This window comes from Uranotaenia lowii, chromosome 1 (assembly GCF_029784155.1).
Source record: "Uranotaenia lowii strain MFRU-FL chromosome 1, ASM2978415v1, whole genome shotgun sequence".
Taxonomy (NCBI): Eukaryota; Metazoa; Arthropoda; class Insecta; order Diptera; family Culicidae; genus Uranotaenia; species Uranotaenia lowii.
Window position 1 is genome coordinate 109,824,258 of NC_073691.1, and position 14,018 is coordinate 109,838,275.

The following is a 14,018-nucleotide window of genomic DNA, read 5'->3' on the forward strand; positions in this document are numbered from 1 at the left end:
TGATCCCATACGAACTCCGTTTCGCTTTCAACTTGGAATATGTCATGAACAGTTTATATGAAAGTCAATTGCCAAGCATTTTCCAGATGCACTTCTGAATTCATTGTTAAGAAATAATTACAAAAATATTGGATAATCACTTTGTCTGTCGTCTGCTACTAAATTTGAAATAAGTAATCAATTGACCGTGCCAAAAAAACCACGTGTATAAATTTCGACTAAATCATTGCATAACAACTTAATTGTTGCCAAAAAGCTAAACCCCTTTCAGGGGCTCTTCTATAATCTTTGATATCTGAAATCGATTGCCCTTCCCTCAAAACTCCCGTGTGCAAATTTTCAAAGCAATCCATTGTTAAATAACGTCAATATTGTTAGAATATGTGCTACTGTGTACCCCTTGTCGCTAAAATATTGTTAGCGTGTTCGTCTCGTTTGGCTACACTGTCGTGCGTCAACGGACGGTTTAGTTCTAAGTTAGCTTTTCTCCCGATTAAACGTATATTTACACCAGTCGCGTGTGTTTTATTTCCCCGGGATAAAACCAGTTTCCATCAAGTCACTTTCCGTACGGCCATCGCCGATTCCGCTGCGAACCTGTCCACTTCGGAATCTATCAAATATTCCTAAAAACAGTGAAAAATTAATTTAAATGGACGACCTCTTTCGTCGACCCCTGGCCAAACATTTGACATCTGCAATCTATTGCCCGTCCCTGAAAACTACCGTGTGCAAATTTTCATCCCAATCCTATTTATAATAACGACGATAATGCAAAAATATTGAAAGGTTTATATGGACGACCTCCTTTGCCGGCCCCTTACACTGAATTTAATACCTGAAATTCATTGCTCATCTCTCAAAACTCTCGCGTACCAATTTTTGTCTGAATCCGATGTATAATAACGACAATATCACATAAACAGTGAATAGTTAATATGGACGACCCCTTTGGCCGACCCCTGATTTTAGTTTGGATAAGTGAAATCAGTTGTTTGTCCCAAATAACTCCTATGTGCAAATTTTCATCTTAATCTGATCTGTAGAAACGTCAATATCACTAAGATACTGAAAATTTAATATGGACGACCCATTTTGCCGGCCCCTTATACTGAATTTGATACCTCAAATCGATTGCACGTCACTCAAAACTATCATGTACCAATTTTCATATGAATACGATGTATAATAACGCCAATATAGCAAAAACAGCAAACAGTTAATATGGACGACCCCTTTGGCTGACCCCTTACACAAAATTTGACACCTGAAATCGATTGCTCGTCTTTCAAAACACTCATGTGCAAATTTTCAACACGATCCGACAAAAAGTAACGTCAATATCGCGAAAACAATATTTGTCTTCTATGGACGATCCCCTTCAGAAGGGGTCATCCGAAAATCTAAAAACATTTTTCATCATTCCTGGTCCTAATGAGCATCCATGCCAAATTTCAGCTCTCTAGCTCTTAAGACGGCTGAGTCTAGAGAGGACAAACAAACAAACAAACAAACACACATACAGAAATTGCTTTTTATATATATAGATTTCATGGTTTTTATATTAAAATTGTGAAATATGATGGATTATAAATATTGTTAACAACTTTTGACAAAAACCGGTCATTACACGGATATTCGAATTTTTTAATTTTTTTTAAAGTTTATTGTTGTTTTGCATTAATTTCATTAGAATGTTTCTGTTATTGAAAATGAAAGTTCATATAACGTTTGAACTCGAGAAACGCTGACTGGGCTCACTAATTCGTTGAGGCCTAAAGCTATTTATTGAAATATGAAGTCAAGAATAGTTTGACATAAATTATTTATACATGATACATGGTTTTTGTTAACATGTTTTCTCAATTTGTGTTACGTATTGACCGGTTTTGGCGAGAAAAAACATTCAAATAACTTCTCAAAAAGAAACAATTATTACACCCAATGCTACCCAAACATGTGTGAAAATAATCATCATTGGCTAAAATTTTCTCAGCGTGAGCCCCAAACGTCTAAATTGGTCTGTCGTATATTTTGAAATCCTGTTCCAAATTTGCTTGAATTTGGAACAAAGGCGTATAACTGTTGGGAATTTTGAAATCGATAACTGTGCTAAAACAGCAATTTACGCCACCGGTGCCAGCCGAAATGTTTTAGCGTGGTCGAAAACCGTGTTTTGCACCTACCGTTGGGACAGCCCTTAAAGTATTTAGATTCTCCACACCCAAAATAATCTGCACGTAGCGGCTACGTGAAAAAACTACATAGTTTTTATCCAATTGATTTTCTCGTAGATGCTACACCCAAAATAATTTAGAAATTAATTATACGGGATTTTTAACGTAAACTAAGTCTTTGTGGCGTCCCATCGATTCTACGTGTGCTTCGTAGTAGATACTGTACTTCCATGCAACTGACAAATGAATTTCACGTAAAGTCTAGGTGGATGAGTTTGAACACTTTTTTTTGCAATTTTCTCAAGCCTGTGGTAAGTATATTCCTATTAGAAAAGGGAGTATTTGTCAGTTAGCTAACTTGATTTTTCTCGGATGTGGCAGCTCAAGAGCATTCGTACCGGAAAACGAGCAGTACACAGGACGTCCTTCGGGTCCCAAACATGAGAAATACAAATCCGAGCTTCGGGAGCAAGGTGGTGAGTGTAAATTCTTTAACCTGTTGAAATTTGAGCTTTGGTCTGTGTTGTTTCCAGCTTAGGGGAAAGCTTCAAGACACCCGTCGAGAAGGAAAGGCACCACATCTGCATCTAGTCAAGCGGCCTGGATGGAAGTTAGTGTCTGCTGATTCTAACAAGGTAAATCATTAATCATTGTGATGATTCTATTTTTAATAAATAAATATTTTCCCATTTTTACAGGATTAAATGATTGACGAACCAGCCCGAGGCTGAAAGTCTCTGCACGCTCGTTTTTTTATAACCATTATTGAAATTTTTTCAACCGTTTTTTGGTTTTCTTTCGAAAACTTTGATAATTGTTGTTTTTCAACCAAAATTAACTATTGAATTTTAACCATTTTCTAAGTTCTTGTTGAAAACCAAAAAAATGGTTGAAATTTCCGTAACAACAGAAATGAATTGGTTGTTTTTAGTGAGCGTTCCGCCATTGTTTTTTCGATTCGCTAGTGCGAAAATTTTTTTGGTGCAAATTAATCTGTAAATTCAATCGCCACGGGTAAGTAATTTGCATTTTTAACATAGTTGTGCTCCACTCATTCGTGTTATTTACAATCCGTTTTTTCCAGTATCGATGATGGCAATCCCATGGACAATTCCGGCGAATGGGGGAAACATCCAGACTTTCTGGTGGAAGCTGCCTCCTGAGAACCAATATGCAGCAGTTGAATATATATTGACCGCATCGAGTAATTGCAGCCGGATGAGCCAATAGGATGAGATATCTGAAGCAATTTCCGCAATCAGCAATGTACCAGTTGTTGATTTCATCTACCTTCCGGACGGCGGAACAGGTAAAAATTTAGAACACTGATTTTAACACGGATGATTATAAGCTTTCTTTGCTTATTCCAGGAAAACATTCAGGCTAGTAGGCATTCGCTTGCGCAATCCTACAAAAGTTTTATCCGGAAGATTGTTCATCAGACCAAACCGGATTAAATATCTATTATAGTTGATGTATTCAACAGAATATAGTTTATTATAAAATACAATTTAAAAAAAAAACATTAAAAACCGCATATCTCCTTTAGTCCTTGATTCTTTTATATTGAATTCTCCCATTTTAGCTGCAGTGAAACGAACCTTGCTTGATTTTGTAGGAAAACGGTTATTTTATAACCGTTTTTTCAGTTTTAACAAACGGTTGAAAAATAACCATAATCCAAGTTCTCGGTGAAATCTCATTTTATGAGTTTTCCCAGAAAACTCATAAAACGACTTGATCCACAAAACTTCCATTATGGTTATTTTTCAAACATTAATGGTTCAATGTGGCCCAGCGTGTATAATAAAGAAAAAAAAAGGATTCAACAAACCAACTCGCTGGAAAGAGGTCCCGGAGTTGTTTTTTTTAAATCAGTGTAGTAACAGTGTGACAAATAATAGTAAAAATGAATTTGATCTATGATGAAATTTTATTTGTTTTCATTTTATTACCAAAAGAAAAATACGAAAAAATTGTAGAAAGGATCCAAATATCATTTCTATACTAAACACGTTTCACGTAGCTTTCATCCTCATAACATGTTGAACGCACTAAAAATTCACGTAAGTTGCACGTGATGTTCAAAAAGCAAAATTCCTAATATTGGGGGAGCGTTTACTTATTTTATTCGTAAAAATTACGTGAAAATCAATTGGATAAAAATTATGTTGGTTTCACGTAGCAGCTACGCACAGATTATTTTGCGTGTACGGTATAAACATTTAAACGCGTCGCTATAAAAATCGGTGCATAATGAAAATCAAATAAAATTTACGTGAATTTTTAGTGAGTACAACATGATGTGATAATGAAAGATTCGTGAAATTCGTTTAGTAATTAAATGCTTTGCTCGTTGCTTTTGTTTTTCTTTTTAAATTAATTTGAAAAAAAAGACAAGAAGTTTCTTTATAAAGAATTTTATTCTAAATTTCATTTTGCACAACACAAACCGAATTTCACACCAACACTTAATCACCAAAAAAATCGGAAACAATCCGCATTCCGTGCCTTTCGATTGTGTTTTCCTGTAGAGTAAAAAAAAAAATTGAATAGATAAAAATAAATTTTCTGAAAAGTTTCCTTTACCGGATCAGTCGAGGATAAGTTTTCTTAGAGTATCAGCAGCGGTCAGGTGTCAAAGCTATAATAACACTCCATTTTGACACTTCGATTGCGCACCGCAAGGTTTCGAACCAGGTGTTATCTTGCTCCTGGGTGTTAAAAAAGCGAGCCAGGAGTCAAATATGAATACCGACCAGCTCCTGATTTGACAGGTGCTAAAGTGTCTAGGGAAAATTTACAAAAAAAAAATAGCAACAACCACCACCAGTCCACAGTCACCAGTGGCAAAAATGGAAACAAGTTTAGCACTTACCGGTGCGCAAATGAGCTGCTAAAGCTAAAATAAGACCTAGAATGTGTCCCGGGTAACACCTGTGATAGCACTTACCGGTACTGATGCTCTTATAAATCCTGGAAGGCACCCGGATTTACTTGATCCGCAAACCTAACACCAACCTTCCGCAAAGGGATGTTTCGTGGTCTGAAAAAATAAAATAGTTGGTTAGAAATTTCAATTTCACCATGTCCAAATCAACGGTAAATCTATTCGGCCACAAATCCCGAATATTGTATCAACTCACCTTATAAATAATTCTGAGACAACTGGCAGAAGTAGCGGTTTTGTAATTGTAATTGTTTCTTTATTCAGTGACGATAACCTTTTTGTAAAATTACATTGTATCAGGTCAAGGAGATTTCAGTGGGAAAGCAAATAGAACAATGGAATGAATAAACACTATTTTAAGCTAACAATGAATTTAAAACTAATCAAACAAAAACAAGTATTGGAAACTGGAGGTAATTAAAATTTACAAAGGAGACGAAACGAAAAAAAAGGTGATCATTGCAGCAAGAGTTTGTATTTGGTTTTGAATGTGTCATATGAGGGCTTTTCCTTGGCGGAGATAGGCGTACCATTCCAGAGCGACGCCCCAAAAACAAGCACGCTTTTCCTTCCAGCTGTACCATGCCTCGGAATGATGAAACATTGGGTCATCTCTTGACGTCCTCTTTGCAAATGTTGGGTAACATATCTTGGTAGAATGTTGTGATAAACTTGTCGCATAAAGCAGCATATTCGCAGTTGATAGTTGGAGTCCAGCTCGTGACCAAGAATAAATTTCCGAACGCGTTGAGTCGAGTCTCTGCCCCGGAGGTTGAAAACAAACCGTACAGCTGACTTAAAACACATATTTAGTCGCTTCTTGAGAGCGGATAGATAGATAATAGATAATGTCGCAGTTAGTCAGCAAAGGAACTATCACGGATTGAACCAGTTTGAGGCGAGTAGGTCGAGATAGTACGGAAGAGAAACGACGAAAGGTTGACGTCCATGTAAATGCCAAGGTTCTTGACTGAGGTTGAAAGTGGTACAACTTCTCCTCTAAAAACTACTGCCACGTTCGGCACAATTGTTCCGGTTTTACTGAACACAATGGCTTGGGTCTTTTTCGGGTTCGGTACGAGACAGTTGTTATTGGACCATTCCACGATTCTTGTCATATCTTGATTAACTTGCTCGATGAGGTGGTCTACTTCGCTAACAGAGGCAGCGATGTACAGCTGTAAATCATCTGCGTAGAGATGGTATTGGCATTTCATCAAAGCGTTCGGTAGACTATTGATGTACAGGCAGAAAAGAAGCGCACTTAGACAAGAACCCTGTGGAGTGCCGTCGATGAGCTCTCGTTCAGTTGACAGGCTCGTACAAAGACGTACACTTTGTGAACGACTGTTCAAAAAGGATGATATGAGGTCTGAAGCTTCGCTTGTAAAGAAAAACTCGTTTTCTAATTTACTTCTTAATAGGCGATTGTGAACGGCGCAGTTGAACGCCAAAGAGAAGTCGACAAGCACAATGACTGTACAATCACCTTTATCTAGACCGCTATAAATGTCATGGGTAACCTTTGCGAGTGCGGTAGTGGTGCTGAATTTTTTTCTGCACCCAGACTGATGCTCAGCAAGAAGAGGAGGTGTAGAACAGTCAAGATAATCAGTTATCTGGGAAAGCATGACTTTTTCGAAAATTTTCGATATTGCTGGTAACACACTGATAGGGCGATAGTCTTTGGGTTGCGCGGGAGCAGAAATCTTAGGGATAGGAGTAATAAGAGCCTTTTTCCAGATATCAGGTGTTATGTACCGGGAAATGCGGATACACGAAATTAAAAGACGCGAGATTTACATACTAAAATGACTTTTTAATGACGAAATAAAAATGTACGATCGACTTGCTTGGACAACAATAATAAAAAGCTCATGTATTGTTGTTTACATCCCGCTGGTTGGCGCGTCGATCAGCTGACAATAGGCTGCCAGCAGTGAGCCCAGCGGTTTTGTTGTAGGGTGTTTCACGCCCTAACATCTCCTCCCTTAATACAGCTGGTGCGGGTTAATCCGAATCGGTGGTCTTCTGGTTCAAGAAGAACGACGAGGCACCTGAACAGCTGTTTGATCGGTGGCTGACTGGAACCCTACCATATCAGCAGAGCTTGGTGGTGAGGAGTAGGAGATGTAAAGAGCAACGGGACATCGGTGAAAAAGCTGAAGATGTTATTGGTTCCAAACTTCTCCCCTCTCGTAATTCCCGAATGGCTCACTAAAGTGTCCCAACATCGTTCGGCCAGACCGTTCGATCGTGGGAGGAAAAGTGCCGTGGTGAAGTGCTGAATGTCGCTTCCGCTTAGCTGCTTCAAGTTGTTTTGGAGATGTAGACGGTTTGGTGATCTGGTCACAAAAAGATGAAATTGGCACTGACCAGAGTCCAAATGCGTCGAGCAAATCGATCCCAAGCACGTTGAGCGATTTGTCGACAACGTAAAATGTGCCGCGGTGCTGCTGACCTTTGACGTTGACGTCACACGCGAACTTGAAGAGCAGCTGGAGGGGGGCACCAGAAGCAGTGGATACTTTTCCTAGTGTGGGGGTGGTGGAAGGCTTCCCAATTTTCTCCCACACACGCTTCGAGACAAAACTTATGTCTGACCCAGCGTCTATCTGGAGTTTCACTTCAGCACTGTTTATAGTCGCTTGCACAAATTTCCTTCTTGTTGCACTTAACTGTCTGTGCCCGAAAAGTTTTGTTTTGGTTCTTGCGATAGAGCTTCTCACTTTTCTTTTCGGTTACGCAGTAACCTTCACGGTGTCACTTTTGCCACAATCACTACACTTGTGGTTCTTGTAGGGACACACACGAGCGTAGTGCATTGCGCCGCACTTCCAACAAGGGGTTGGGGATGTTTTTGTTCGCACTATGATTCTGCACTTTGTTCGGAGAGTGTTTAGAAAACTGCTATCGACTCTGCTTCACGAACTGCACTGCTGGACCAGTCATGGTCCCCTCGATCATGGCTGTATCCCCTTTGAGGCACATCAGCCGCTGGCAGTCTTCCGAAAGCTGCTTGAGGGTAACGTCGTCTCGATCCACGATTTTTGCTAGCAGTCTGGTACGTACATCAGCATCACACTCCGACTTCAACCCGCAAAAAAACAGTAAGCACTTGAATTGCTCCTCGGTCAACTTGCTAAGCTCGAAATCGACACTGTTTTTGTTTACCCTGCACGAAAACGTGACATAATCTTCGGAGGGTAATTTTGTTGTTTGCAGGCACCGATATCGTTTGCTGATCAGTGATTCGACTGCACCAAACAAGATTCCCAATTTTCGCACGGTTTCGTCGAATGGATAATCTTTCGGCAGTTTGGGCAGAATAAAATTTACGTTTTGCTTCGTTATCGAGCCGGGAAGCGTCTTGCTCGAACAGATCTTCGTATCTCGCGTACCAAGCAGCAAATGTGATGTTGTTGTCCGGATCGTACCTGAACTCCTTGATGTGATTTGACAGCGAATCAAGAATCACTTCAGGATTGGACGGCACCTGTACACTGAGCGATGACATCGCACGGAGGAACATTTCCTGTTGCTGTCGCATAAATTCCTGCTGCTGGTTGAGCATTTGTGTTGCAAATGCTTGTTGCTGTTGGAGAAGCTGTGTGAGAAGTGCATCGGATGCTGAGAGGTGGTGTGATGATGATTGCGCCGACTCCTGCTGCTGTAGGGGAACTGTAGGAAAAGTCCCGTCGTCGGCTGCTGACCGAACTGTGTGGGGCGAATAAAACTTTGCTGCATGCCAGCCGGGTGGAACTGCTGTCCACTTGAGAGACCGTTGAGGGATCCATTTGATCCAGCCGTTGGATCGGGAGTGTGGTTTGAATCACTCGTATTCATTTCACATCGACGTCGTTTCCGCGTGGGGGAAGTAATTTCGCGATAATTTTACGAATTTCGCGTAAATTACACGACCGACTCGTCGCCACTGTTATATTCCGGGAAATGCGGATACACAAAATTAAAAGACGCCAGATTTACATACTAAAATGACTTTTCAATGACGAAGTAAAAATGTACGATCCGACTTGCTTGGACAACAATAACAAAAAGCACATGTATTGTTGTTTACATCCCGCTGGTTGGCGCGTCGATCAGCTGACAATACACGCTAACTTTTGGCTACCCCTTAAAAGCGTAAAATTGACCCGTTATTGAGAACCTCTACGATCTGTCAAATAACGGGTCATTTTGTCGGGTCAATATACCCTTATTTCGAAAAGCTCGAGTCCGCTTTAAAGGGGTAGTTTTAGATGTTGTTACATCCATAACGTTGCTAATTGTCTGGTGAATTGCCTGCGATGAGAAAAATTGTAAGTATTTGATTGAATATTTATGTAGTTTCCATTCTGAAATTATAATGCATCCATCTTTATTATTTCAGAACTACACAGTTCCGGATGAACGCGACGAAAATAAGCCGATATTTGGAAGCCAATTTGCGTCGGATTAACATTTTGGGTAAATTTGAATTTTCAAAAAATTCGAAATCATTTAAAAAGTATTTTCAATTAAATAAACCGCATGAAACATGATAATTCGTTGTGATTTATTTCCCAGCAAACATTTCCCATAAGCAGCTCCCGAAATTTCCACCATACGAAAGCCTTTCAAATAAGGGGTAGTTATCATCCGCAAGCATTTGGAATAAGGGGTAATTTTCATCCGCTGAAGCGTTATCAAGCTGAGTACCCCTTAAAGGGTAGAGGGGCTTTATCCGGAAAAAGGAGTTCTCCCAGTCTTATCGAATAACGGGTCAAAAGTATTCGTTAAAGGGTAGTCAAAAGTTAGCGTGTAGGCTGCCAGCAGTGAGCCCAGCGGTTTTGTTGTAGGGTGTTTCACGCCCTAACACCAGGGAATGATTTATAACGACTATGGAGTTGAAAAGTTCACAAAGGATGGGAAACACAAAAGGACACAGGAGTTTCACAAACGAAATAGGAATCTCGTCGGTACCAGTAGCGTTAGAATGTATGTCGTATATTTTGCAACTGATTTCACCAGCATTAGTGTGATGAAAGCTAAAAGTTGGTCTACGATCGACGTGGTTTTGTACCGGTGTTGGATGATAAGTGCTGATAGGTGGTAGCCTGTCTGTGACCTTCAGAGAAGAATGTATTCAGTTGTTCAACGTTCCCTTCGATACAGGAAGGGTTGTCTTTAGGGTTGTTATGTACACCTTCCCGTTTAAGGTTACTCCATAAGGTTTTAGATGGAAGTTTGTGATCGAAGTTTTTTTGGCAGTATATATCAACGACATGACTTTGTCACGGTGTCGCATGTATTCTTTCCATAGGTTATCATTTCTTGAGCGATTGGGATTTCTCTGATACAGAGAGTAGGCAAGGTTTCTGTTATGTTCGACTTCGGTCTATTAAAGTAAACCACGTGTAAATTAGAAAAAGTGTTTATTCTAAGTGAGGGCCAACTAACAAGTAAGTTTTCATTTGTTTCCCCTAGCAACTCACAAGTCTAGGCTAACTCGATTTTATTCGCTGCCTCGGTAGCATCTCCCCTTTTAGCTAATAGCAGATGTAGTCATCTGTAGTCTGGGTCCCATTCGACTGGGATACGAGCGAAGAGGAGCAGATCTCACTGGAGGAACTGCGCGACATCGCTAAGTCCCTTCAGCTGAACAGAGCTCCGGGTCCGGATGGCATACCTAACGTGGCAGTGAAGGCTGCGCTCATGGAACATCCCGAAATGTTCCGGTCATCACTGCAACAGTATGTGGATGAAAGGGTCTTCCCAGATGTATGGAAGCGGCAGCGATTGGTGCTCCTGCCAAAACCGGGCAAGCCACCTGGTGAACCATCAGCGTATCGTCCGATATGTCTCCTGAACACTGCTGGCAAGGTTCTAGAAAAGATGTTACAGAGTAGGATCCAGCTCTACACCGAGGTGCGAACGGCCTATCCGACAAACAGTTCGGTTTCCGGAAAGGTCGCAGTACGGTGGATGCCATTCGACAGGTCATCTAAAGGGCAGATGAAGCCAGGTTGAAAAAACGGAGAGGAGATCGGTTCTGCGCAGTGGTCACTCTCGACGTAAAGAAAGCGTTAACAGCGTCAGTTGGGCAGCGATTGCGTCGTCGCTCATCAACATGAGGATTCCAGCATATATCTGTAAGATGGTGGAGTGTTACTTCCGTGACCGCCAACTACAGTATATGACCAGCGAGGGACTGGAAACAGTGAGAGTCTCGGCAGGGGTTCCACATGGATCGATACTTGGCCCGGTATTGTGGAATATTGTCTACGACGAACTGCTGAGACTGCGTCTCCCCACAGGAGTGAGACTTGTGGGATTCGCCGACGATGTGGTTCTCCTGGCATCGGGCCCGTCAACGGAGGAGGTCCAGCTACTCGCCACAGTAGGTATCGAGAAGGTGGAAAATTGGATGCGCTCCAAGAGCCTACGCCTGGCTCACCACAAGACCGAGATGGTGCTGATCACCAACCTGATTTCAGCACAATCAGGGACGATCGCAGTTGGGGGTGTAACCAGTGCGTCAGTTTACCGTTGAGTGTAGTGAGAATCATAGTTTAAACTTCGGAACACACCATTATGATTCAAGGAGGTGCTTTGGGGAGGAACGGAGAATGACCACTCCACGATACTGAACGCGTAGAGGCAGCGTGATCAGGTCAACAGAGCGCTAGTCGACACCAGGTGGAGCTGAAGGACGCGTTATGGTAACGGTAACGCTAACGCATCGAAGTGTAACAGGACATGATGGGAGGAATTATAGGACGAACCCAAAATGTCTTTGACCGGAGTACGGGGTCAATAGCCTAGCTCAGAAACAGGCTCATTTGGATCCATAAGTTCGAGACGTCGACATCGCCAAACAACACAACCACACAAAGCCAGTAGGCAACCCAGCGAGTTATCTGGGACACACTGATAACCAGGTAACCGCCATTTTTGAACCCCGTACCCGGCGTCCGACTAATCCATTTCCGTGTCCCATCATGTGCCTTAGGACCCCGTAGTTTTTAGCTGGATAATATTCCCAGCTCCACCGGTCGATCCACCGAAGGTTTACCCTTGGATCACCCTCCAGGAAACCAGGAACCAGTTCCACCCGACCTTGCGCACACCGTGAACCAGCCGATACCCAGCGTGCCTCTTCCGAATCCGACACCCAATACATCGTCGTTCGGCCTTCGCCACCCACCAAGAGATCCTTGGATCCCTGTCAGTAAGCCGCTAGGAGTATTGTGGCAACGCCAACCAGCAACACCGTCACGGCACCGCGACGCAACACGAGGTAGGACAAAAATTGTTTCCTTGGGAAAAATTGTCTGGGAAAGGTCAACAGCCATAGCCAACCCCTTTTAACCAGTGTCACGTTTGTCAATACGGTTTCGGGAAAATAAAGTGGGAGTTTTCTTGACCAAACTAAAGCGTTTCCTTGAGTCCGCGATTCCCTTTTTACGGATGCCGACCCTGAGGCTAGAGGGGGGTTCTTGCTCCACTGAGCAGTAGGCTAGCCCGTGGTTACAGGGGTGATGATCGACGACCGGCTGAGCTTTACGGTCCACGTCGACTACGCCTGCAAAAAAGCGGCAATGGCGACTGCAGCCCTCTCACGGGCCACGGGTCCTGGCGAGTGTGACCTCGTCCATTCTGCGGTACGGAGTGGCAGCCTTGAGCAGGCAGTGCAATGTGCAAAAGCTCTGCAGTGTGCAGCGGCTGATGATCCTGCGAGTAATCAGCGCATATCGAACGGTGTCCTCGGTAGCTGCTGATGTTGTGGCGGGGGTCATGCCCATCTCGGTCTTGCTAGGGGAAGATACCTTCTGCTACGAGCACAGGCACATGTCCGACGTGCGGAAACATCCCAGAGAGGCCTCGCTGTCCAACTGGCAGCACCAGTGGGACAGCTCGGAACGTGGCCGGTGGACCCATCGCTTGACCCCTTACATCGGATCCTGGATGGACCGGAGACATGGAGAGGTGAATGTCTGCATGACACAGTTCTTGACTGGTCACGGATGTTTCATGCAGTACCACCATCGGTGTTTTTTTTTAGTTGATCACCCAGGTGGTAAATCCTTTTTACGGTTTGCATTCCAAGGCACGGCGAGCGACCGAGTCCCCCAGTATACTACTCTGGATCCATGGGTGCAATTGGACGACTCATGATACTAAGTACCCCTACGCCATAAAGTCCACCTGGGGCCGCAGACCTGGTTCCCACCTCGAACTGTTTAGTACACTATGCTTCAATAGTGGGAGGTCTATTCGCGCTAATGCGTTCCAAGGCAATACTCATTAACGAGACCACTTTAAGCAAAACCTCTCCTCTTCACGACTCGACGCCTGAACTCTCCTTTAACGACTTGAGAACCGACATCTCCTCGCAGTGACTCGAGATTCCCACACAAACCTCTCCTCTTCGCGACTTGAGGCCTGATCTCTCCTCTAACGACTCGAGATCCGACCCCTCCTCCGACCACCATCGGTTTGGACACGTAGCCTCGCCATCCTGTCCAACCTGCGGCGACACAATAGAGACACCAGAGCACGTAGTGTTCAACTGTCCGAGGTTCGAAGGGGTACGTGCTAACATGCTTGCCGCCTGCGGACCAGACACGACAGCCAATAACATCGTGCGGAGGATGTGTGAGGATGCCAATACTTGGCGCGTGGTCAGCGATGGGTTCACCCGGGTCATGACTGCCCTGCAGAGGAGTTGGAACCAGCACCAAACCGCGACTGGTGTAGGGTGACTGCTTCGTCGGGGAGCACCTGAGTAGTGTGCGTCCGACCCTGGCAGTAAAGCATACAAAGATAAGACTCCACCTTCTGCGTATGCCGTGCTGCTAAGTACGTCGCGCGTTTGTGTGTAGGATACCTCCACCGCCGCGGAGTATCTG

General features: G+C 43.2%; 1 protein-coding gene and 2 long non-coding RNA genes across 12 annotated transcripts in view; 1 reads left to right on the top strand and 2 right to left on the bottom strand.

Moving 5' to 3' along the window:
• Positions 1 to 14,018, bottom strand: part of LOC129738584 (CUE domain-containing protein 2) — a 108,232-nt gene that overhangs the window by 33,819 nt on the left and 60,395 nt on the right. For 4 of the 10 annotated variants that reach the window (XM_055729822.1, XM_055729826.1, XM_055729823.1 and 1 more), the window contains exons 2-3: positions 5,324 to 5,401; positions 5,131 to 5,223 (exon numbers count right to left, since the gene is read on the bottom strand). The exons of 5 other annotated variants lie outside the window; for them this stretch is intronic. The gene's annotated coding sequence lies outside the window, so the exon portion shown is untranslated. The remainder of the gene's footprint in view (positions 1 to 5,130; positions 5,224 to 5,323; positions 5,402 to 14,018) is intronic. One more of the 10 variants, XM_055729821.1, reaches the window with a different exon arrangement.
• Positions 2,220 to 3,862, top strand: LOC129738587 (uncharacterized). The gene is made up of 5 exons (XR_008735559.1): positions 2,220 to 2,488; positions 2,559 to 2,812; positions 2,876 to 3,191; positions 3,262 to 3,486; positions 3,548 to 3,862. It is a non-coding gene; the product is annotated as an uncharacterized LOC129738587 (long non-coding RNA).
• On the bottom strand, positions 4,582 to 5,121 carry LOC129738590 (uncharacterized). The gene is made up of 2 exons (XR_008735562.1): positions 4,767 to 5,121; positions 4,582 to 4,705 (listed from the first exon to the last, which is right to left on the bottom strand). It is a non-coding gene; the product is annotated as an uncharacterized LOC129738590 (long non-coding RNA).